Here is a 25,174-nt window from a genome sequence, read left to right as displayed (position 1 = left end):
GCTTGGCTCCCTCAGAACAATGGTTGGCTTCCGTGGACATTTGTAGGAGACCGACCTGCAGAGTATCCACTTTGGACAAGTTAACCCCTAGTTCCTACATATCCCAAGTGTGTGGAACACATCGTGGCATAAGAGAACCTCTGAATACTTTCATTAGTATTTCCTAATTATACCCAGGTAGTTTGCGGCGTAGCTAGCATTTAAAATCAGGCCTGCTAGAACGCAGCGGCGAGGGCCCCGGCGCCATGTTGGGGCCGAGCGGATGGCGGAGAGGCGCTCGAAGCGGCGGGAGCGGGTCGGACCTGGGCTGGTAGGAGCCCCGCGCCTCCCGCCTCAGCGGATCATGACCCGGGCTGCGGCTGCGGAGGTCGCGGTGGCGGGGCCGGCGCTAGAGGTGATGCTGTTTCCGGTGACCAGCCCGGGATCACAACAGATGCCGCCGCTGCTCAAGCACTATGGCATCCCCTCCCCCATCAGTTTAGCACCCCCCAGGGAGACTGCCTGCGTACTCACCCAGAAATTAATTGAAACCCTTTAGGGTTTTTGAAGAGGAAGAGTAACTGTAGCGCAGGATTTTAATTTTGGAGAAAATAATCTGGTAAAGGAATGGATACGAGAAATCAGTGAAAGCAAGAGTCTTCCACAAGCTGTAATTGAAAATGTTGGGGGCTTCCCTGGTGGCGCAGTGGTTAAGAATCTGCCTGCCGGGCTTCCCTGGTGGCGCAGTGGTTGAGAATCTGCCTGCTAATGCAGGGGACACGGGTTCGAGCCCTGGTCTGGGAAGATCCCACATGCCACGGAGCAACTGGGCCCGTGAGCCACAATTGCTGAGCCTGCGCGTCTGGAGCCTGTGCCCCGCAACGGGAGGGGCCGCGATAGAGAAAGGCCCGCGCACCGCGATGAAGAGCGGTCCCCGCACCGCGATGAAGAGTGGCCCCCGCTTGCCGCAACTGGAGAAAGCCCTCGCACGAACCGAAGACCCAATACAGACAAAAATAATAAAAACAAATAAATAAATAAATAAATAAAAGAAAATCCTTTAAAAAAAAAAAAAAAAAAAAAAAAAGAATCTGCCTGCCAATGCAGGGGACACGGGTTCGAGCCCTGGTCTGGGAAGATCCCACATGCCGCGGAGCAACTAGGCCCGTGAGCCACAACTACTGAGCCTGTGCGCCTGGAGCCTGTGCTCCGCAACGGGAGAGGCCCGCGCACCGCGATGAAAAGTAGCCCCCGCTCGCTGCAACTGGAGAAAGCCCTCGCACAGAAACGAAGACCCAACATAGCCAAAAATAAAAGATATAAATAAATAAATAAATTTTAAAAATGCTTGGAAAAAAAAAAAGGAAATGTTGGAGGGAAAATCTTTACATTCCGTTCTTATAGATTAAGGGTGCACATGAAAGGTGCAGATATCGACACGTTGTGCGTGGCACCAAGACGTTGATCGAAGCGACTTTTTCACTTCCTTCTATGATAAATTGAAACTACATGAAGAAGTAAGGTTTTAAGGGCTGTTGAGGAGGCATTTGTACCAGTTATCAAACTGTGTTTTAGTGGGATAGAGATTGCTATTTTGTTTGCAAGATTAGCACTGCAGACTATTCTGGAAGATTTGGACCTAAGAGATGACAGTCTGCTTAAAAATTTAGATATTAGATGCATAAGAAGTCTTAATGGTTGCTGGCTAACTGATGAGATTTTACATCTGGTACCAAACATTGACAACTTCAGATTAACTCTGAGAGCCATCAAGTTGTGGGCCAAATGCCACAATATCTATTACAATATATTAGGTTTCCTAGGAGGTGTTTCCTGGGCGATGCTAGGAGCAAGAACTTGCCAGCTTTATCCAAATGCAATAGCATCAACTCTTGTATGTACATTTTTCTTGGTGTTTTCTGAATGGGAATGGCCAAATCCAGTGCTACTGAAAGAGCCTGAAAAACGGAATCTTAATTTGCCTGTCTGGGATCCGAGAGTAAACCCCAGCGATAGGTACCATCTCATGCCTATAATTACACCAGCGTACCCACAGAAGAACTCCACTTACCACGTGTCTGTTTCAACAAGGATGGTCATGATTGAGGAGTGTAAGCAAGGGCTTGCTACCACACAAGAGATTTTGCTGAGTAAGGCAAAGTGGTCCAAAGTTTTTAAAGCTCCCAGCTTCTTTCAAAAGTACAAGCATTATATTGTACTTCTAGCAAGTGCACCAACAGAAAAACAACATCTAAAATGGGCAGGCTTGGTGGAATCAAAAATCCGAATCCTGGTTGGAAACTTGGAGAAGAATGAATTTATTACAGTGGCACATGTGACTCCTCAGTCGTTTCCAGCACCCAAGGAAAATCCTGACAAGGAAGAATTTCGTACAATGTGGGTGATTGGGTTAGTGTTAAAAAAGCCAGAAAACTCTGAAGTTCTCAGTATTGATCTCACCTATGATATCCAGTCTTTCACAGATACAGTTTATAGGCAAGCAATAAATAGTAAGATGTTTGAGATGGATATGAAAACTGCTGCAATGCATTTAAGAAGAAAGGAACTTCATCAAATACTACCTAATCATGTGCTTCAGAAAAAGAAAACACACCTGACGGAAGGTGTCAGATTAACAGCTTTGGATGATGGCAGCCTCTACTTGTCTGTAGACAGTGAAGACAGCACGTCTGTGTCTTCACTTCCTGGCTCTATGAAGACTGACCCAGAGACTGGCAGAGCTCAGGGTAGAAGCAGTCCTGCCCCAGCTGTGACGGCAGCATCTGTGACCAGCGTACAGGTTCCCGAAGTTTCCTTGCAACAAGCAAATCCCAGTGACAGCCCAGGGGCGCGTCCAGCAAAAGCATCCCTCAGACTGCCCCACAACCAACTACTTCTCCACCATCGAAGCCCATGGTCACCAGAGTTGTTTCCTCATCATATCTGGTCAACCATCCACCCAGGCCTTCAGGGAGCACAGCAGCAAACATAGCTAATCCTATCATAGGAGTCTAGAGGACATTGTCACGTTACAAAGAAGAAAGGACCAAGGAAACCAGAACAGAAGACGAACTTGTCTCATCAAGAGACAACTGTGACTCAGTTGGAAACTAATCAGACAGCAGCTTCTCTGTTGGCCTCACGGGGACCATCCAGTGCAGACCTTCTCAGTACCCCTGCTCTCCCTGCAAATCTTATTTCTATTATCAAGAATTCAATGAAACAGATTGAACTGAGAAAAACAACCTCAAGCGTCCATAAACAGTATCTACCAAGTCAGCCTGCTATCTTCAAATGCTAAAGGAGGAGGATGAAGGGTACCAAACTAGATATAGTTCAAAATAGAATTGTTAGGCTTATTTGATGACTTCCTTTATTGGGCTAATCTTGATCAGAAGTCCAGGTTAGTATGTGAAGCTAGAAGTACCGTTATTAATGTGTCAGATTATTTATGTGTCAGCCACAGTTACGCTAACTATTTCAAAGGACTCCTGCCCTTTAAGAGGAAAAAAACCCTCCAGCTATACTTGTAACCATGACTGACATCAGGACTGGATTGATGTTTGATGCATTGTTGGGGAAAGTTTGCAATACAAACTGGTATCAGGAAAAAAAATAAAAAATAAAATCAGGCCTGCTAGACTTTTCAGCACACATCTTTAAATACTATGCCATGATGACCTTAGCATCAGTCACTACATATTCATTCATGCTGAGCTTTATCACTAGTCACTACAGGAAGAACAAAGATAAATAAGGTAATGTCTTTTTTCTGCTGTTTCCTTACGCAGTAGGACTAAATGTACCAAGAAGCAGAAGAAAGGGATTACTTATCCTTTCTGTTGCAGTAAATAAATGGAAGAATCACATACAACACATTTTATAAATATGTGTTGACTAAAGATAATATTCAAAATCAAAAATTATAAAATATGCTGAACATATCTTTGAAATAAAATATGTTTATTATAACTACCACAGTTGCTGAAAATTGTGTCTGCTTTTCTATTCATTCTTCTGGTTACAAAACTTACACACATAACCGTGTTAATTAGCCTATGATTGTGGGCATAGGACTAAGTCAGGTGATCAAAGGTCTTCCCCAGCATATTTCTAAGCATGGATGATAGAAAACAATCTTTTTCTAATGCTCTTAGACTATAAACCTAGGGTTCTAGGAAAGTGTTTCCACAACCATTCAGAGTATCTTTATCATGCTTGGAGAATTAAGTGATATGACAGGGAAGTAAAGACAAAAGGGAGATAGAAACAGAGTAGAGAAACCTTGGTTCCAGTAGTGACATTGGGTCAGTTTCCTACATGCTCTTTTGAAGTATGCTAATCAACGATCCTCATAGTGTAGTTGAGGGATTTTCCCCACTTGTAACTCTATTCTTGACCAGTACAAATATACTTTTTGGAATTTCTGGGCTAAAACTTGAAGGAAAAAAAAGAATGAAGACTAAATGCAGTGGGCATGAAGTGATTATTGAACAAAATGTCAGAAGTTGTACCTAGGGGGATTATCTGACAGAGTTCATGCAGTTGGGAGACATTTTCGGTTCAGACCACCCTGGGAGTTATTTCCCCAAATAATTCCCAAAGCATTACAACTAGTCTATTAATGCAATGGAGGAGACGAGAGTGCACAGGATAGACTCCATTTCTGGACACAGGATATTCAAAGCATGCTGGAGGCTGTGGGTGCTTTTACAACATGTGTGACTGAAAACAGAGATAGCTAAAATAGTGGAAATACATTTTACATAAACTTTGAACTAAGCTTACAATTTTCTCTTTCTTTGTTATTAAAGGGAATATTGCCAAGTGAAGTGGAGTAGACCAAGATTATCATAAAACAAAAATTATAAGTGAATCAGAACCTCTGACTAAAATAGTGGAGTAAAGATGAATGTGGAATTTAGGCTTTTACTCAAGTTTCTGCACTTGGTGACTGGTTACATTCTGAGCACACCAGCCAAGATAAGAAATGGATAGAAAGAACATATTTTGTTGTGAAAGTGATTGGTTCCATTTGTGGTATTTTGAGCTAATTTTGATTACTAATAAAATGCATTCAATTGGATACACTTGTATGTGTCAATCCAAAGCTGGACAAAGAATCACGACTAAGCTTTATGATTATTGGAGCATATAGTATAAAAGAAATAACTTAAGTCCTACCAAGCCTTAGAGGAGCATGGAAATCCAGGGAAGACATAGGTCTCTACTTTAGGAAAACACAGCATGCTGAGACCTCTGTATACATTTTAGATGATTAAATTCTCATCATTTTTAAATATTCTTGATTTTCTACTATTGTCTATAATTTGTATCTTAATGTGTTCTAAAATACAACAAACTCAAACATAATGCTTCATCTATAAAAACCACTACTTAGCTGGGCTAACCACTCTAAGTTTCTAAAATGCTTTGTACTTATTAGTTGAAATCTGTCTACCTGGTTCATGCATCAATCTTTGAATATATCTGAAAAAAATTGAAACACTATAAAGGCAAATAAATTAAAAAGACTGAACCCTCAAAAAATGAGAATTTGGTAAATTTTGATTCCATTTTAACTTTAATATATACATATGCATATAGCTACAAATAGGCAGATAGATGATCCATATTTATTCAGTATGTAGATATATACTATGTATCTATAATACATCTATGTATACAAACACTAGACAGAACTAATACATACTGTAATCCTGTTACTAATATTAAATCTTAGACCAAGATATTAAAAAGATAGCACAGTTAGGAAGCTACTGGAATTCTTTCTGTTCTGAGTAATTCTATATCCCAGTCTGGTTTTGTTATTGTTCGTTGTCTTGACACTCCTATTCTCACCCCAGATGACACTGGCTGTTATCATCTCTCTTCTGGTTTATTGCAGTCGCTTCTACTCTCCTCCCTAACTCCAGTCTTTCTTTGGCTTAGAAATTTTCTCCACTTAACTGAGGAAGAAATTGCCTAAAACATAAATCTGACCATGTAGTTATAAATTCTAACTCATTAACAATGTTCCATTCCCTCAGAGAGGGAAAAGAGTGAACATTTGGTAAGTAACTGCCATGTGGGAGAAATACAGAGGAGTCTTGCAGGGATTGACTGAACTTCATTGCCTCATTTCTCTGAAGCTGTTATGGAAGAACAAATATAAACAACAGGCAAGTATGGAAACAGAAACACCTGTAAATAAAATATATTTTGTGTGTGTTTATAAACCAGATGTTCGGGATGCTTCATTAAAAAAAATGTATTTGAAGATGACTCAAATGGTGTTAAAATCACAGGAACTCTGGTAAATTGTATGAATCTATCTCAGGATAATCCTTCCATTTTTTTTTTTTTTTTTGCTCTGTCTTAAATCTCTTCTCTTTCCTAAGGACTTTACACGGTAGATTATTTCTTCTCCCTCTTGTATATTTATCTCCCTTCCCTTTCAACAGGATAACTCTTCTTCAAGTTAAATTCATTTTGCTCTTTCTAAAATTTTTAAAAATAAAATAGATGATAGATAGATAGATAGATCTCCCACTTGAACTTTCATGGCCTTGAAGCTACTGCAGTCTCTCTCCTTCCTTTCAAAACCAGGAATCCATAATGTTATGTTCATTCTCCAATCTCCCATTAGTTCTTTAAGCCACTCCTTTCTAGCTTATACCATAACATGCTTCTGAAAATGGGAAGTCTCACTAAACCCAGTGGATATTTTGACTGCCTCATCTTACTTAGCTTCTCAGAAGCACTCAAACCTGTCCACAACTCCCTATATTTTGAAGTTTTCTCTTCTTGGATTTATGATGCAAACTTTTCCTGGCCTTCATAACTATTTTACTTCTATTGAATGATGACATTTTGCAAGTCTCAGCCTAGTCTGTGACTCTTCATCTAATATTTTTATGTACATCTCTCTATAGACAAATCACAAACTTAAGTTTAATCTAGATCAGTCCAGCTCCACAGAATGTTCCACTATCATGGGATTGTTTTATATCTGTACAGACCAAAACAGTAGTCACTAGCTACATGTGGCTATTGAGCACTTGAAATGTGGTGAGACTGATTTTTTTCATTTTATTTAAATAGCTAGTGGCTACTGATTGGATGTATTTTGTCTTACCTCTTGGAATCACTGAAAACTACATATTACTAAAGAAACAAGACTGAATTTTCCTTCTATCTGTATTTCTTCCATATTCTGCCACTTGTCTAGTTACGTAAATTGAAAATCCAAGTCATCATGGGCATTGACCTCTTGTATTTCCCTATAGATATTCCTTTCTAAATATCTCTCAGTCCACTTCCCCCATATTTACCACCCAGTAGCCACCCAGTCTAAACCACCGCTATTTCTGCGTGTTTTGGCAGCAACAGCTTCTCTTACTCTTCTCTAGACAGCCACTTTAGTCTTGATGAAATCAAATCTACTTGTACACATTTGCTCTGTCCTCACCCCTACCTACCCAATTTGAAACTTTCTGAAAGTTATATTTGCTGTAATGTGAAGAAAGAACACCTTAAAACGGCCTGTGGAGCCCTACGTTTCCTGACCATCTCTACCCCACTGGTGTCTTTGCTAATCATGCTTTCCCTTGCTCAATGTCTAGGCAATGTTAAATATACAATTATTTTCAATATCTGTATACCCTTTGCTAGCTTATAGAGCACATTTGTAAAACTTATCAAATTTAATGCCCACATTCTCCCAAATGTCCCTTATCATAGCCACACAGTTTTGTTTTGTTTTCAGCTCCTTGAACATACCATACTGCCTTCAATCACAGGGTCCTGGCACTTATTTTCCTCTTTTTCATTGCATCCATCCTTATGTAGCAAATTCCTTCTCATCTACCTTCATTTTTTCATCAATTTTTCAAGACTCTAATGAAGTTTAAGTTTTGGAGACTCTCACTTGCATGGGCTACTTCTAAGATGCCCTGTGCCTGATTTGAATTATTTTCCTTAAAGTGGGACTGCAAATTGTATAAGATTTGGGTCATAATAAACCTGGATCCAACAATGGCCACAATATACAATAACTTTACTTCTAAACTTTTTTTAAAAGCCTGATGATTCCTCATTTGCATGAATTCTGATAATGAATTGGGAGGGGTTTCAGTAACCTAGTCTTTAAATTTACAAGTTTGTGCAGAACTCTTTTTGTGTAGCAGGTTAGATGAAGAAACTGGATTTTGAAGTTAAGATATTGGGCAAATTGGGTGAAATGGATGAATGTGGTCAAAAAGTATAAACTTCCAGTTATAAGATAAATAAGTCCTGGGGATGTAATACACAACCTCCTGACTATAGTTAACAATACTATATTGTATATTTCAAAGATGCTAAGAGAGCATGTCTTAAAAGTTCTCATCACAAGAATAAAAATTATAACTGTTTGTAGTGATGGATGTTAACTAAACTTATTGTGGTAATCGTTTTGCAATACATACATTTATCAAATAATTATCTTGTACACCTAAAACTAATACAATATTATATGTCAATTACATCTCAACTTAAAAAAAAAGAAGTGTTCCCAAGGCGATCAACTAGTGATTCCCTAACAAGAATCCTCTTCTCCTGCCTGGTAGATGGCTCTTTCATGCTTTATACCAAAGAAGAGGGGAAATTCTGAAAGTATTAGTACTCTATTATTTTGTTACAAAATGCTATTACTAAAATATTTCTGTTGCTAAAGCTTTATTTTTTATGAAATAATTTCTGAAACAAAAATGTAATAAATGTAATATGCATTTGATTTATGATAAAATATAACAGTGTATATATTTCCAGAGTAACATGCATATATATATATATATATATATATATATATATATATATATATTGAAATAAGTAAAAAAGAGAAAATCTGCCCACTAATGATCATTGAGTGATACAACAATTTTACTCAAAATATGGGTTCAAATATTAAAAGAAAGATCAAATATATTTCTTCTATCTTGTTTTAAAAAATCTGAAAAGTAGCTTGCAAATTCAAAGCAATAAAATTTGGTATCCTTTAATCCATTAGATTACATATCCGTGACAATATGTACAATGTTTCAATTAACTTTTTCTTTCAGTGTAAAAGTTGAGCATCCTTTCTTACATTTTGGGAAAAGTCTCACATATATCTTAAAATGTATGTTGTCTAATGAATATAAGGGACAATTTTAAAGAACTGATTATCAAGGAGCAATAACATGGATTGATTTATCTATTTTGAGAGTACAAGGCAGAACATGAGAGCCATAGGTTAACAATTTATTTAAATCCTTATGTATCTGTGAAATGTGTAAAAGTGCACAACATAATTCTTTACTGGCAGAGTTCTTTGAAGACGTAAATTTAACACGCAAAAATGAGATAAAAACTCTCCAAAGATTGCAAGTTTATTCAGGAAAAAAAAAGCCTTCAATTTTTGTTTTGTTAAAAAATATGGCAACACTCCTTAAAGCTTACTTATCTGATAGCTACAGTTTTCTGCACTACTTCAATGAGAGGATTAAGCAAAAAGTGGGAAAAGAATTAAAATATGCTAAAAGAAACTATGGAATACATTTTAAAACTTTTCTTAACAAACTTCATCCTTCAACGTATTTTCATTTCGCTTTATATGATAAATTTTTAAAGATTGTTCTACAAACGTAAAATAGCTAGTGGGAAGCAACCGCACAGCACAGCGAGATCAGCTCTGTGCTTTGTGACCACCTAGAGGTGTGGGATAGGGAGGGCGGAAGGGAGGGAGATGCAAGAGGGAAGAGATATGGGACCATATGTATATGTATAACTGATTCACTTTGTTACAAAGCAGAAACTAACACACCATTGTAAAGCAATTATACTCCAATAAAGATGTTAAAAAAAAAAAGATTGTTCTAGTTGAAAGCATCATCCTATGTAAAAGTTGAACAATTATCGGTTGCCTATAATGAAATCTAAATGGTAACATATCAAATTAATAAAGGAAATGAACATTTCAGGGAAAAATATAAAATGAGACATGATACATCATCTTTTATGGGCTCATCTATATATTTACTCATGAAATACAATTCAAGTTTTCACTCACAACCATTTCCTAAAATTAAAATTTACTGAACAGTATTCAATTGACCGAGATTGCTTAATATAATTGAACCCATGCATTTTGTTCCTTACGAATCAGTGCAGAAATCAGCTTGTTTGGTGCTAAGGAAACTACTGACTCTTCTAGTAGTGGAGAGAGAGACGCAATGTAAAATATTGTTCATGGAATGTTCATCTGGAATAATCCCCTCATTAACTAGATGATGGACCCTAAGCACAAAAGTGTTAAGTAACTTGCCCTGAGGGCCAGTGTTGTCTAGGTGCTACTCCAGGCGTCTACTAGAATACATATCACCAATGGGACAGACAGTTCTAGGGCTCTTTTAGGTAATATAGAGAGTTATTGAGTTGACTACCAGTATCTATCAAGATAAGATTAACAATTTTGTATATTTAACTCGTAGACATCAAAATAATAGCTCAGGATGAACCTCTGTTTTAGTAGAGAGGACTGATGATTTATCATGATATAAGTTTCTCTGTATATTTGGTAACTAGCACAGTGCCAGGTACACTGATGCTTACTATTTGTTGAGTTAGATTGAATATATCTCCCAGAATTCTAAAATGTGAATGTCTATTTTAATGTGGTTATAAATAACGTTTTAAAATTAAACCTACATTTATTAACATTGCATTAAGGAGGATTTAAACAATTAGCATATTCAATGAGTCTTCTTATAAAACAGTGGAGATTTGCTTAAGAAAGCTAAGAATCCTTAAATCTCTATAATTATGTATTTCAGAATTTAAAATTATATTCCATTTAAGCATTTCAAAGAACACAATAAGCAATGATGCTTTGCAAAGTATACACCTTTAAATAAGTCAAATTACAAGAAATAAAACAAGATCATAGATAATATTAGGAACAAATTGGAAAGACAGATATGAATATTGTAGTCATTGTTTTTCATGTAATCTTGGCACTGAGGATGTACAAATGCTTTTTTCCCCTTTAGTTGAAAAGGAAAAACTAAGATGGGGGATTTCCCTAAGGTCAGTATGTGAGAGAGGATCATATTGGATTTATTTGTAAAAAGTAGAAAAGATACATTCTATACCTGTTCAGTTTTTCAAATTGTCTTAAGTTATGGAATTTTTTTCCCTTTGGAAGGAAAAATAGGTTTTATTTGGCAAAAAAAAAAAAAAGTTTTTTGTAAAAATAACTCAAATGTCAATAAAATGATGAGAAGGAAATTGCTTAGAAAACCGCAAAAAGAAAGCATCGACATAAAACCTGAATAAGTTTTAAAAATGTCATAAAACTTTAAATTAATGCATATGTGGAGGTTCTACTAAGTTTTATCTTACTCTTTATATTCACAAAAATTAATTTTTGAGTCAAGTCTTGGTCAATGTTTCATTATTAACTTTATTATTTGCCTTCAGGATATTTGTGTAGTTGTTTTATCATTCAGTTTTTACTAATATATACATTTGTACCTTATTAAATGAAATATTTGAAATTTGATTTGCTGAATTTGAGACAATATGGATAATAAACCTTGTTAGAACTTTCATTTGGCACACTTCTCTGGCTTATTTTTAGGTTCAAATGAGGCAAAATATGTTAATAACATTTGTGAAATATAATAGAAAACTTTTTGAGAAATTTGTTTTATTATGTTAAGCCTGAATATGTAAATTTTAAATCTAAATTGCACAGTGGTCATTGCATCAGTGGTCATTATGTCTAAATTGTTTTTAAAGAATATATAATATTAAATAAAAATTTTTCATGATATTACTTTATTTTTTCCAAAAGATTAGTAAACTAACGGGGATTTTTTGTGAAAATATTAGAATTTTAAATATTTTTAATTTTTTTCAAAAGATAAGATACAGGTAAGATACAATAAGAGACAAAAGATAAGAATACAAATAAGTTCAACATTAAATGACCTTCCTAATAAGGTTTCCTATTCTTAATTTCCCCAATCTATTATTCTAGGTCTTTCTTGTTTGCCTATATTTTCTTTCTTTCTTTCTTTCCTTTTTTTTTTTTCACTTTCTTCTTCTTCTTTGATTAAAATTGAGACATTATCTGTCCAGGTACAAGTTTCTAGAGATGGCAAATCCAAAACATGTATTTTTTAACCAATATTCTGACTCCTCTGAGCATATTAGGCGGCCAATAGGTATTCTTGATGTCAGCTAAGCACCCGTAACACATTTGATTTGAAAACTGTTATTTGCATGAATTTCACTAAAGTCAATTTTAATGTAAACAACTGGTAAATAGAGTGTAGCTTATAAGACACTGCCAGTGTTTGTAGAATCTTATTTTAACTTGATACGCCAAAACAAGAAGAGGTAGTCTAAGCATTTTAAGAACAACATAAGGTACTAAACTACCAGAAACCCAATCTATGGCTTTGAGTAAATATTTTTTTTTTAATGCATAAGCCAGGACACAAAACTGCAAAGTAGAAGGACTTATAGGTATCTGCCCTGTGAGCCAGGAGATCAGCAACATATTGTATGGACTGCAATAATGCCTATAGCTCTGTGCTGATCACTGGGGAAACTGTCTACTGCTTTACTTCCACCTTCTAAATCTGGCACAAATCTCTCTTGTGACCAAACCTATCCCAGAAACATACAGGAAATGGAAAACTAGGGAATATGTTTGCAACTTAGCTTCAATTTATCATAAAACAATTTAGAGTGCCTTGCAAAACCCCACTATTCTATATTACTATACCATTATGATTCTGTGCTTACAAAATTATACTGGCAAAGAAATATTCTCTCAAGTTCTGCGTATGAACGTATTCTTATGCTACAGACACGGTATGAACACATGCTCAGCCCATTTAAAATCATCGCAGGAATGAAACAATGTTTTTCATTTAGTCTTGGAGGACAAGTATCATTGACACAGATAGAAAATCAAACAATATCTTTCTATTTCATTAATTAAAGGCTTTATTTGCTTTAATACTAATTTTAAATTATCTGCAATTTTAAATAATATAAGGCTACAGGCTCTTTAAACTTTAAGGCTCTTAAGTTCAGCAAGAGAACTTTGCTAAGAAAGTTTGCTTGCCAAGCAATTTTTCACCAGTTCTCACTGCTATCTAAATGTAGTTCTTGTTTCAGTGTTTGACCTAAATGTATTTTCTTTAAACAGAAAGAACCTAAAGAACAAGGCCTCAGGGACATGGTACTACTTGAGTCATTCATTCTGAGCTGAAGAAAACATAAATACATTCTTTCCAAGGTAGTGGGGTTTTGTGAGGCATTGTAAATTGTTTTGTGATAGATGAACCCTAGGAAAACGCATCAACTCTGTTAAAACAATCAAGGAAACAATATTCGAGTAAAGAAATACACCCCAGGGTACGCAGGGACATTATGTTATGAAGCTAGGGGTGTTGACCCTTCTATCTATGGCACAACTGAAACCACAGTTAAAATACTGCATATGGTGCCAAAGAACATGAACGATGCCAAACCCTTACAACCAGGGAAATGTCAAAATAGGAGAGGTGATCAGATGGCCTGAATACTGCTGCAAGGTAGGATGATAGAGATTGATTTAAAATATAAATGAGTACATCAAAATCTCACAGTTCGGGGAAAAAATACACTTTCATATAGTGCTTGAAAATGATCCATTTTTGTCATACATTTGGTGTGTTAGGGAGAATAAAACATTTATCACTAACCCCAGATTTCTCTTTCTGGATTCGTAGGTTATAACATTCATTTTATCTGATGGAAATAGAAGGAGAAGTAACATTTTCCTCTACATTTTTCCTATGTTGTCTCTTTGAAGCCAACAGCAGCTTTTGCTGTGAGATTGGATTATATTTTATGAATTTTTCACCTAAGTACACTCATATAATATACTAATTAACTAGGAATAAGAGAAAGGAGGAAAAGAGGATGGTACAGATGCAATATATATATATATATATAATATATATATATATATATATATACACACACACACACATATATATAGTATCCCATATATATGGAATAATATATACAATGCAATATAACTTTTAAAATTATATGTTATATTTTAATAATATAATTATATATAACATAAATATATGATATAGTAACATGAACAGATAAATGTATACATTTCTAAATATATATATTTATATAAATTTATAAATATATTATATAATACATATATAATGTAGAAAATGTATATTTTCTCTCTTCTTCAACTATCCCCCTTGACATCTCTTTCTCTATTTTTACCTAGCTCAGCTTGGGATGGCGAAGGAAGAAAAACAAAATATTCAGGGTCTTTGTGACCTATTTCTGTCTATGGATTGATAGAGCTATGGTAAAGGAAAGCCAACTGATACATTCCAGAATGATTTTTCAGCTGTCATTTTGCTCTGATTTGGTTTTAGCATAAGTGTAACTAAACAGAAATGACTCTGTGTGTTAGAAAGAATATCGATAAGCATCCTTGAGTAGGAAAGAAATTTACCTTTTACTTTTTAACTGTGCTGAGTGATGTTATGTAATAGAAAGTAATGGAAACAACTTCTCCTTAGAAAAGTACTAATAATATGATGTGGTCATAATAATAGCAAATAGTATAGTTTGGCTTAATACCCCAGTAATAAACATTATTTCATGTAAAATTTTAACATGAGAGTAAGAGAATAATTATTGACCAAGTGAGTCAGTAATTTGAGCGGGAAATAGATATCTAGGTCATCAGCCCAAAACATATACACGTACGTAAGCACACACAAAATACCAGGTAGAATAGAGTTAAAATTAGAATATCTGTGTGTGAATTTAGAAATTTTTTTGTATAAAAGCAGAATCAATCTCAAAGTAAAATATCGACAGATTCATCACTATAAAACTATGAAAGTTTCTGTTGAAACAAAAACCACAGAACAACAACAAGCTTATAATTAAAAAAGCTAAACAAATTTAGGTGAAAAAATTTGCTACAAGTACAAAAATGGATTGATATTTTTAATCTGCAAATTTAAAATATCAGTCGATAAAGACACTGATATAGGCTGAACTGGAAAAAAATAGCAAAGAGCAAGAAGAGAACATTTATACTTGAAAAAACACAAAAGATTTCTAAATATTTTCTTAATGTTCAGCTTCAGAAAAAAAAATAACTAAAAAACCTTTATTGGCCTAGAAAATTAATAATTTTTGGAAACATTTTAATATTGTAATATTTAATTCCAGTTAATATTGTTAGAAAGAGACAGTCTCAAGTGATATTGGTAAAAGTTATATTGTTACAATCTTCCTGAAAATTTTGCAATCTGTTAATTTATTTCATTTGGTGTAACAATAATTTTATACTATTGAACTTGGCAATTTTATTTCTAATAATTCTCCAAATCCATTATTGAAATTAATTTGAATTGCCAAAAATGTCAAGATCACTACATTAATAAAATGAAGAATAAAAACCATATGACCCTCTCAATAGATGCAGAAAAAGTGTTTAACAAAAAAAATTAAACATCTTTTTCATGATAAAAGCTCTCAACAAATTCAATATAGAAAAGGAAGACTGCAATATAATAAAGGCTATATATGACAAACACACAGTTAACATCATACTCAATGGTGAAAAGCTGAAAGCTTTTTCTCGAAAACCAAGAACAAGGCAAGGATGCCAACTCTTACTATTCCTATTCACCATAGTACCTGAGTCTTAACCAGAGCAGTCAGGAAGAAAAAGATTAAAGTCATCCAAATCAGAAAGGAAAAGTAATATTGTCTCTGTTTATGAATGATATGAACTTATATATAGAAAACCTTAAATATGTCACCAAAAAATGTTTAGAACTAATTAACGAATTCAGTAAAGTTGCAAAATACTAAATCAATATATAAAAATCGGTTGTTTTAGTGTACCAACAATGAACTATCTGTAAAAGAAATAAAGAAAACTATCCCATTCACAATAGCATCAAAGACAATAATATACTTAGGAATAAATTTAACCGAGGAGGTGAAATTATCTGTACACTGAAAAATATAAGGCATTGATGAAAGAAATTGAAAAAGACACAAATAAATGCAAAGATATCCCATGATCATGAATCAGAAGAAAAAATACTGTTAAAATGTCTGTAATTCCCAAAGCCATCTATAGATTCAATGCAATTTCTATCAAAATCCTAATGGCATTTTTCACAGAAATAGAAAAAATAATCCTAAAATTTGTATGGACCCTGAATAGCCAAAGAAAAATTAAGAAGAACAGAGCTGGAGGCATCACACCTCCTGATTCCAAATTATATTACAAAACCATCGTTATTAAAACTGTATAGTTTTGGTATTAAAAACAGACACATAGACCAATGGAATAGAATAGGGGGCCTAGAAATAAACAGACTTATCTATGGTCAACTAATATTTGACAAGGGAATCAAGAACACTCAATGGAGAAAGGATAGTCTCCTTAATATATAATATTGGGAAAACTGGACAGCTACATGCAAAAGAATGCAAATTGGACCTCTGTTTTACACCATTCATAAAAACTAACTTGAAATGTATTAAACACTTAAATGTAAGACCCCAAACTATAAAACTTCTAAAATAAAACGTAGGGAAAAAGTTCCTTGACATTTGTCTTAGCAATGATGTTTGGATCTGATATCAAAAGTGCAGGCAACAAAAGCAAAAATAAACAAGTGAAACTATATCAAACTAAAGAGCTTCTGCATAGCAAAAGAAACAACCAACAGAATGAAGACAACCTATAGAATGTAAGAAAATACTTGCAAACCATATATGAGAGGTTAATGTGCAAAATATATAAAGAACTCATATAACTCAATAGCAACAACACAATCTGATTAAAAAATGGGCAAAGTACCTGAATACACATTTTTCCAAAGAAGACATACAAATGGCCAATAGGTACATGAAAAGTTGCCCAACATCGCTAATCATCAGAAAAATTGAAATTAAAAGCTCAAGATATCACCTCACACTGTTAGAATGGCTAGTATCAAAAAGACAAGACAAAAAAAAAAAAAAAAAGACAAGACATAACAACTTTCTTTGACAATGTGTAGGAAAGGGAACCTTAGTGCACTGTTGGTGAAACTGTAAATTGATACAATCATTGTAGAAAACAGTATGGAGGTTGCTCACAAAATTTAAAATAGAACTACCATATGCTCCAGCCATCCCACTTCTAGGTATATATCTGAAGGAAACAAAAATCACTCTCTCAAAAATACCTGCACCACCATGTTCAATGCAGCATTATTCATAACAGTTGAGACATGTTATCAATCTGTCTACCAGCAGATGAATGGATAAAGAAAATATGAGATATGTATACACAAACACACACACAATGGAGTATCATTTGGCTATAAAAAAAGAAGGAAATCCTGCTATTTGTGAGAACATGGATGGACCTTTAGAACATTATGCTAAGTAAAGTAAGTCTGACAGTAAGTCATACGATGAAAACAAAAAGTCAAACTTATAGAAATAGAAAGTAGAATGATGGTGGCTAAGGATGGGGGAAATGGAGAGACACTGGTCAGAGTTCACAAAAAAATAAAAGTGTCAGGAAATATTTTCTAAGATCTGGCAATGGGCAAAAGAGATTACTGCATGTTTTTTAGTAGGCATAACGTTCAGAGGGAGCTGATAATATAATGATATTTATTAAGATGTACACCTTAGGAATTATTAGTATATAAGGGTGTGCACCTTTGACTGTCCTTCTAATGACTAGTCTAGTGTACCACTTTGTAAGTGTACAAGTATTCTTGAATAATGGTTGTCATACCAATTATTTTTGTCCACAGCAATGCAAATAGAAATCATCCACACTAGAGAAAATTGACTTCCTGTCTTTAGAGACATAATCCCAAGCATTATATTTTATTGCCTCATAGAATGCTAACCAAAGTTGCATTTATTAACATGTTAAGTTCGGCATTCCTGATTGCTTTTATCTACTTCTGGTGTTCAAATTCTCCTTTATAGTGGTTTTAATATCTTACTGGTTTCCTCATTAATCAGCAAGCTTAATAAAATATTTGGCATGTATTTTATATTTCCAAAATAATCATATTTTTAACATTTTGTAAATGATATATTAACAAACGTTTTATACTCTACAATATACATTGCAGTTTTATTTACAATAGATTAAAAAAAATAAGGCAAATGTCTAACAGTAGTAGAAAGGATAAAGGTAAAGTCTTGAGATGAAGCAACATACTTCTTAAGAATTTGCAATAAATTTGAAACATTCTTATGTCATCATGTTTAGTAATTAAAAGAAGAATATGACATTGAATATGTGAAATGAGGGAGTCTGGCAAGAAACATACCAAAGCTAATAGAGTTTTCCTCTTGTTGGTGAATAATTTTTCTTTTCTATATATTCTAGTTAAACACTTTCTATTGTAAGCATTTACTAACCTTATTACTAAAAAAATACTGTTTATTAGAAATACATTACTGGAAGCATAAAATATCATACAATTTGTGCTAAACAAAGGTTAAATAATATTTAAGCAAGCAATAGTGGGATCTCTGTCAGAGAAATTAGATGTTACATTTACATGAGAATATTCTAACTACGCACATTTTCTGACCCACATTAATATTTTAATGGACATTAATGACAATGTGTTGCCTCATTCTAGGGATTTGGCAATTTACAAGAAGTTTACTCTAGAAGATACCTGAATCCAAAACCTCAATCTTTTGTTAAAAGAGTAGTTTTATTCATTCAACTGTCACACATGATGAGAAGCAGTGGTGGGAGAAAATTCTCTGCAGCTAAGTTAACAGCTATTTTCATAAAAGATTAAACCCAGGTAAGAGCAAAAGCTATATCCAAACTTGAGCTTAACCTCTGAGTGAAACTGAGCTTGGTATTCTCTCTGTTAAACAAGACATCATTGACTCTCTTTAAGACTTTCAGAGTCTCCTGGATAGTTTCATACTCCATCACTTAGATCATAAATTGTACGAGGGCACTGGCCTTTCTATCTTGTTCACATATACCTTCCCAGTGTACAGGGTCTGGCATATACAAGAAACTCAATATATACTTTGCCTAAGTAAGTGGTCAAAATATTTGACAACAAATTTAAAGAAATTATATCTGTAATTCATAATATTTAATTGTGAATATCAACGGATTTTAGGAAGAAGTCACAAAGACTATTAAGATAAAGAAGGACTATCCCTCAACTATAAATTTAGGCCAAGAAAATCTAGACTTATTTAGTTATGTCAAACATGAATCAGAAGAAAATATATGGAATGAGAGAATCTTCAAAACATTTACATATTTACAGAGTGGAAAAAGGGAATAAAACGGTAAATAACATGGCATGCTAAAGAAAGAAAGAATCATTTCTAGAAGGGATATATTCAGTAAAGAGAATATTTCTTCCCTTTGATAAATTCTTCTAACTCTCAGCAAAATGGAAAGATGATGAAATAAGAAATACAAACTCAAATGAAAGTAAAATTGATTAGAATGATAAAGCAAAAATATATCACTGAAAAATCAATTTGACTTCAAAAAAAACACTATGTAAAATTAATAGATAAAACCAAAAATGACATGGTAGAAAACTGAATCAGTTAATTGGAAAAAATCTCCAAGTTATGACAAGAAATGCAGAACAAAGAAACAATTAGAGAAGATAGTTTTTGAAGTCAGACAACAGAGATTGATCAGAGAGGTTGTTAGTGTTTTATAAATAGAGGGCTGATTAAATATACACTGACAATCTTTAAAGTATAATAGAAGAAATTTTTCAAATATAAAGAAATAACAGAATCTACAAATTAATCTGCCATCTTGCTACAGGTAAATTTTATCTAATTTAATCAACACTATCTAGATTTAGTCTATTGAAAAAAATTTAAAAACCTCAAAAAAGAAATATCATGTATATAAAAGATAATGTATTAGGTAGTCTTATATTCTATGCATACAGGTTCAATGCAGAAAAAAGTTTACAGAAGATCTGAATGAGGTAACATTAAACCCAAGATTTTTTCCAATCAGTCAAGATTTCTTTCAGATAGAAAGGCAACACAGACTTTTAAAAACAGACAAGGTTTCAGGGCACAGCTATTCATTCACATTTCTCCTCTCATCCTTTTCTCTCTGTACTTCTAATTTCAAATAAAATGATTGGTTTTTCTTGTCTGGGGAGTTGGTATAGGTAGGGAATTAGAGACTTTCTGCCCTTGTGTTATTTCCATAGCATTTTAATCTATATTACAAATCCTCTGCAGTCCACTATAAATTAAGGGTTTTGCGACAGGAAATCCAGGTGTTTTTTTTTTTTTTTTTTCTTTTAGCATTCATATTCTGGTCATCCCTTCCCTGAGGTAAAGAACACTGGGTGATTTATCTGATTTTATGGGTGGTGGGGTAGGGAAAATAATTGGACAAAACAGCAACAGGTAGACAATTGTTGATCTCAAACAACTAAAGGCACAATTTCTTACTAATAAATATTTGCATCCTTATGTATCCAGTCAGGGTCCACTCAGTAGGCAAAATCACACCAGTAGTTTGAACAAAGAAAATTCAATATAGATGTTTTAAACAGTAAAAGGGAATTAACTACTAAGAAGGATAAAAATAAATCTATAAGAAACAAGAGTAGCAGATGTCAAAGCACAGTTACTACTTCTAGGGCTGAGATAGAGTACCCAAGGAAGGAAAAGACTTGTGAGAGTCACCACACTCCTCCCCAAACCTGAAGGAGGCCAGTACAAACCTGCCCTCTAGGGTGCTGCTAAGACTTGGGAATCATCACACTGGAGTATTGTCAAGATTCACTGGGAAGCCACTGGGGTTCCAGAGTCCATTGATAGTATTAAAAAGCAGGGCAAACAGGGTGTATTTGAAACTGAGATCCAGTTTCTTGATAATTGGCACATCTATTGAAATATTTATTATATCCAGACTTTCTTTTCTAAGAAATTACAACCTGGGAATCTATCCTGCAGTCAAATGCTCTACCCCTGAGCTATAATCCCTGCTGGATTACCCTAAATTGTGTTCACCGTAACCAAAACTCAAACCTAAAAACAGCACAAGACTGCATGAATATTTTTTCAAAGATCACTAGACATTGAGTTGATAAGCCAAGACTCAGTGAAAGTTTTTCCTTTTGAAATAGAGTAACTAAGGAGGGGATGCCCACTCTCACCACTTCTATTTAACACAGCATTGGAAATCCTAGCCACAGCAATCAGAAAAGAAAAAGAAATAAGAGGCATCCAAATTGGAAGTGAAGAAGTGAAGCGGTCACTATTGTAGATGACATAATACCATATACAGAAAACCCTGAAGTTTCCACCAAAAACTATTAGAACTAATAAATGAATTCATAATTTGCAGGATACAAAATTAATACAGAGAAATCTGTTGCTCTTCTCTACACTAATAATGAACAATCAAAAAGAAAAGGTAAGAAAACAATTGCATTTAAAATTGCATCAAAAAGAATAAAATACCTAGGAATAATCTTAACCAAGGAGGTAAAAGACCTATACTCTGAAAACTATAAAACACAGATGAAAGAAATAGATGATACAATGAAATGGAAAGATACCCTGTGTTCATGGATTGGAAGAATTAATATTGTTAAAATTTCCATACTACCCAAAGCAAGCTACAGATTAATGCAATCCCTATCAAAATATCCATGACATTTTTCACAGAACTAGAACAAGTAACCCTAAAATTTATATGGAACCACAAATGACACCAAATAGCCAAAGCAATCTTGAGGAAAAAAGAACAAAGCCAGAGATATTATGCACCCTGACTTCAGACTATACTGCAAAGCTACAGTAATCAAAGTGGTAGAGTACTTGCACAAAATCAGACACACAGATCAATGGAACAGAATAGAGAGACCAGAAATAAACCTATGTACATATGGTCAATTAATCTATGACAAAAGAAGCAAAAAATATAATACAGAAAACATAGTTTCTTCAATAAGTGGTGCTGGGAAAACTGGATAGCTACCTGTAAAAGAATGAAATTAGAACATTTCCTAACACCATATATAAAAATAAACTCAAAATGGATTGAAGACCTAAATGTAAGATGGAAACCATAAAACTCCCAGAAGAGAACATAGGCAGAACACTCTTTGACATAAATTGTAAGCAATATTTTTTTGGATCTGTCTCCTAAAGCAAAGGAAATAAAACAAAAATAAACAAATGGGTCCTTATTAAACTCAAAAGCTTTTGCACAGCAAAGGAAACCATCAACAAACAAAAAGAAAACCTACAGAATGGGAGAAAATATTTGCAAATGATATGACTGATAAGGGGTTAATATCCAAAATATATAAACAGCTCATACAAGTCAATATAGAAAAAAAAAACTGATTAAAACATGGGCAAGAGACTTGAATAGACATTTTCCAAAGAAGACATATAGATGGCCAGCAGGCTCATGAAAACATGCTCAACACCGCTAATCATCAGAGAAATGCAAATCACAGTGAGATATCACCTCACACATGACAGAATGGCTATCGTCAAAAGGAACACAAATAACAAATGTTGGGGAGGATCTGGAGAAAAGGAAACTCTAGAACACCGTTGGTGGGAATGTAAATTGGTGCAGCCACTGCACCAGCATGGAGGTTCCTCAAAAAATTAAAAATAGAGCTACAATTCTTTCCAGCAATTCCACTCCTGAGTATTTATCCAAAGGAAACAAAAACACTAATTCCAAAAGATACATGTACCCCAATGTTCATAGTAGCATTATTTACAACAGCTAAGCCACAGAAGCAACCTAAGTGTCCATGAACAGATGAATGGATAAAGAAGATGTGGTATATATGAACAATGAGATATTACTCAGCCATAAAAAAGAATGAAATTCTGCCATTCGCAACAACGTAGATGGACCCAGAGGGTATTATGCTAAGTGAAATAAGTCAGACAGAAAAAGACAAATGCTGTATGTTATCACTTACATGTGGAATCTAAAAAATAAAGGAATGAATATAACAAAACAGAAACAGATTCACAGATATAGAGAACAAACCAGTGGTTACCAGAAGGGAGAGGGAAGGGGGAAGATAGGGGTAGAGGATGAAGAGGTACAAGCTGCTATTCATAAAATAGATAAGGATATATTGTACAGCACAGGGAATATAGCCAATATTTTATAATAACTTTAAATAGAGTGTAATCTATAAAAATATTGAATCACTATGTTGTACGCTGAAACTAACATAATATTGTAAACTAACTATACCTCAATAATAAAATAAAATAAAATAAAATAAAATAAAATAAAATAAAATGTGAGGATAACTACTTATTCCCCACTCTCCCACTAATGAGGAAGTAACTTCTCATAAAGCCTAGTTTCTTCATTCTCATGCAAGTCTTCCTTCTACGCCTTCTCTTTTTCCTTTTGATATTCCTGTCTCCTAACTTTTGCATTTTTCACAAAGTATGAAACTTTGTCTTTACCCTTCTTTGACTCCTAGTAAATTAGGATTACCAATCCTCAGCTTTATTTCGGTGACTCTTGCTACCTTCTACTGTATTCCATTGGTGTAGGGATAAAGGTTACAATATGTTCTCATATAGGCCAAGATTATTTATTGGGATCACTTTAACTGGCCTTCCCTCTTCTCTTCCCACACTTTGTAAATAGCAAATCTTCTGAACATTTCTGAGGTTATGCCAGAATGCTTGAACATCTGGGGTATCTGCAGCACAATCTTCTCTTCCTCTGGAGCTTCTGGACCCTGTGTGAAACTCATAGACTGGAAAGGATTTGGAGTTTAGTGGTTATATATAATGGTTCAAAATAGACTATTTCTTCATGATGTTCAATGATCACCATACAAGTCATATCTCAAGATTAGCGTTAAATGACCAGGACTCCGTCTTGTGTACCACAGTCTCCAGAAACTAGAACAGTGCTTGAAATATTTAGTGCTTGTTATTATACATTGAATAAGTAAATAATACTTATATTTTCCCATTTCTTCCATCTTCTTCTGCCACCTACTTTTCTAATCTTTTTCAAATTAGCTTCAAATACTGATGCCTGTAAAATTTAAGTGCTCTTTATCTCTTCATGAAATGCCACAAACTAAAATAGAAAATAATCTCATTTACCATAAGTCATTAAATTTTTCATATTCTGTTATCCAGTTAACTCTGGCCTTTTTCTAAATTGGTGTTTATGTATTTTTCATTTTTCTTTTCTTACATTACAGAGTAGCAGTGATAAGCCTGGGAATTGAGGCTTTGCACTTAGCCTTTAAAGGCCATTGATAACTCTTGATCCATTTTATTTTTTGCTTTCTGTATTTACTATTTGATTATATGTCCAGGGATTTCTGAGGTTTTTGCTGTTGTTGTTTTGTTTTGTTTTGTTTTAATGAAGATCTTTGTCTCCCAATATGTATGGTATCATTTACATAAACCTCTGCTTTATCTTATTCTTGGCATAGATTATCCAACAATATGCATGCTCTGTAGTTAGCTTGGATTTGAATTTATGCAAAGCTACTTATTATTTTAAGACCTTGGGAAAAATAGCTAACTTAATTTCTGGTGAAATGTGAGCTGAGGATAAGCCCCTTCCTCAAAGAGTTCTTTTCATAATGCATATTCCTGCCATATATTAATAGTCATTATTTCTTTAAAAGGCTGACAGTCTCATCATTTAAGAACATGTATTTAAATTCAGTTCATACACTTCTCTTATAAAGTATATAACGTGAAGTTTATAATTGGCTCTCCTGAGAACTATTTCACTGAGTTTTTCATTTTTTTTTTTCTATTTTTTTCTCTCTGGAAATAAAAATAAAACTTCCCAGCCTACACTGATCAACATTTAAACAAATAAACAAAAAACAACTGAATGTCACTGAGGAGGTTTTAAGGAAAGCTCATAATTACATATAATTAGGGAGCTGCTTTGATTAAACTTCTCATACAATCAGTGGCAATGAAAATTTGTTAATAAACAACTTGATTAATTCAGATACAATGCTCAATGACAAATGAGAGTAAATAATTGCATTATTTTGCATTTCTCCTTACAAATTTGGGA

At 34.1% G+C, this 25,174-nt stretch overlaps 1 pseudogene; it reads left to right on the top strand.

Moving 5' to 3' along the window:
• The first annotated feature begins 397 nt into the window (after window positions 1-397).
• On the top strand, window positions 398-2,994 carry LOC102997732 (poly(A) polymerase beta-like; annotated as a pseudogene).
• Window positions 2,995-25,174: the final 22,180 nt, after the last annotated feature.

This window comes from Balaenoptera acutorostrata, chromosome 14 (genome assembly GCF_949987535.1).
Source record: "Balaenoptera acutorostrata chromosome 14, mBalAcu1.1, whole genome shotgun sequence".
Taxonomy (NCBI): Eukaryota; Metazoa; Chordata; class Mammalia; order Artiodactyla; family Balaenopteridae; genus Balaenoptera; species Balaenoptera acutorostrata.
Note: the sequence above shows the minus strand (reverse complement) of the source record. Positions and strands in the feature narration are given on the sequence as shown.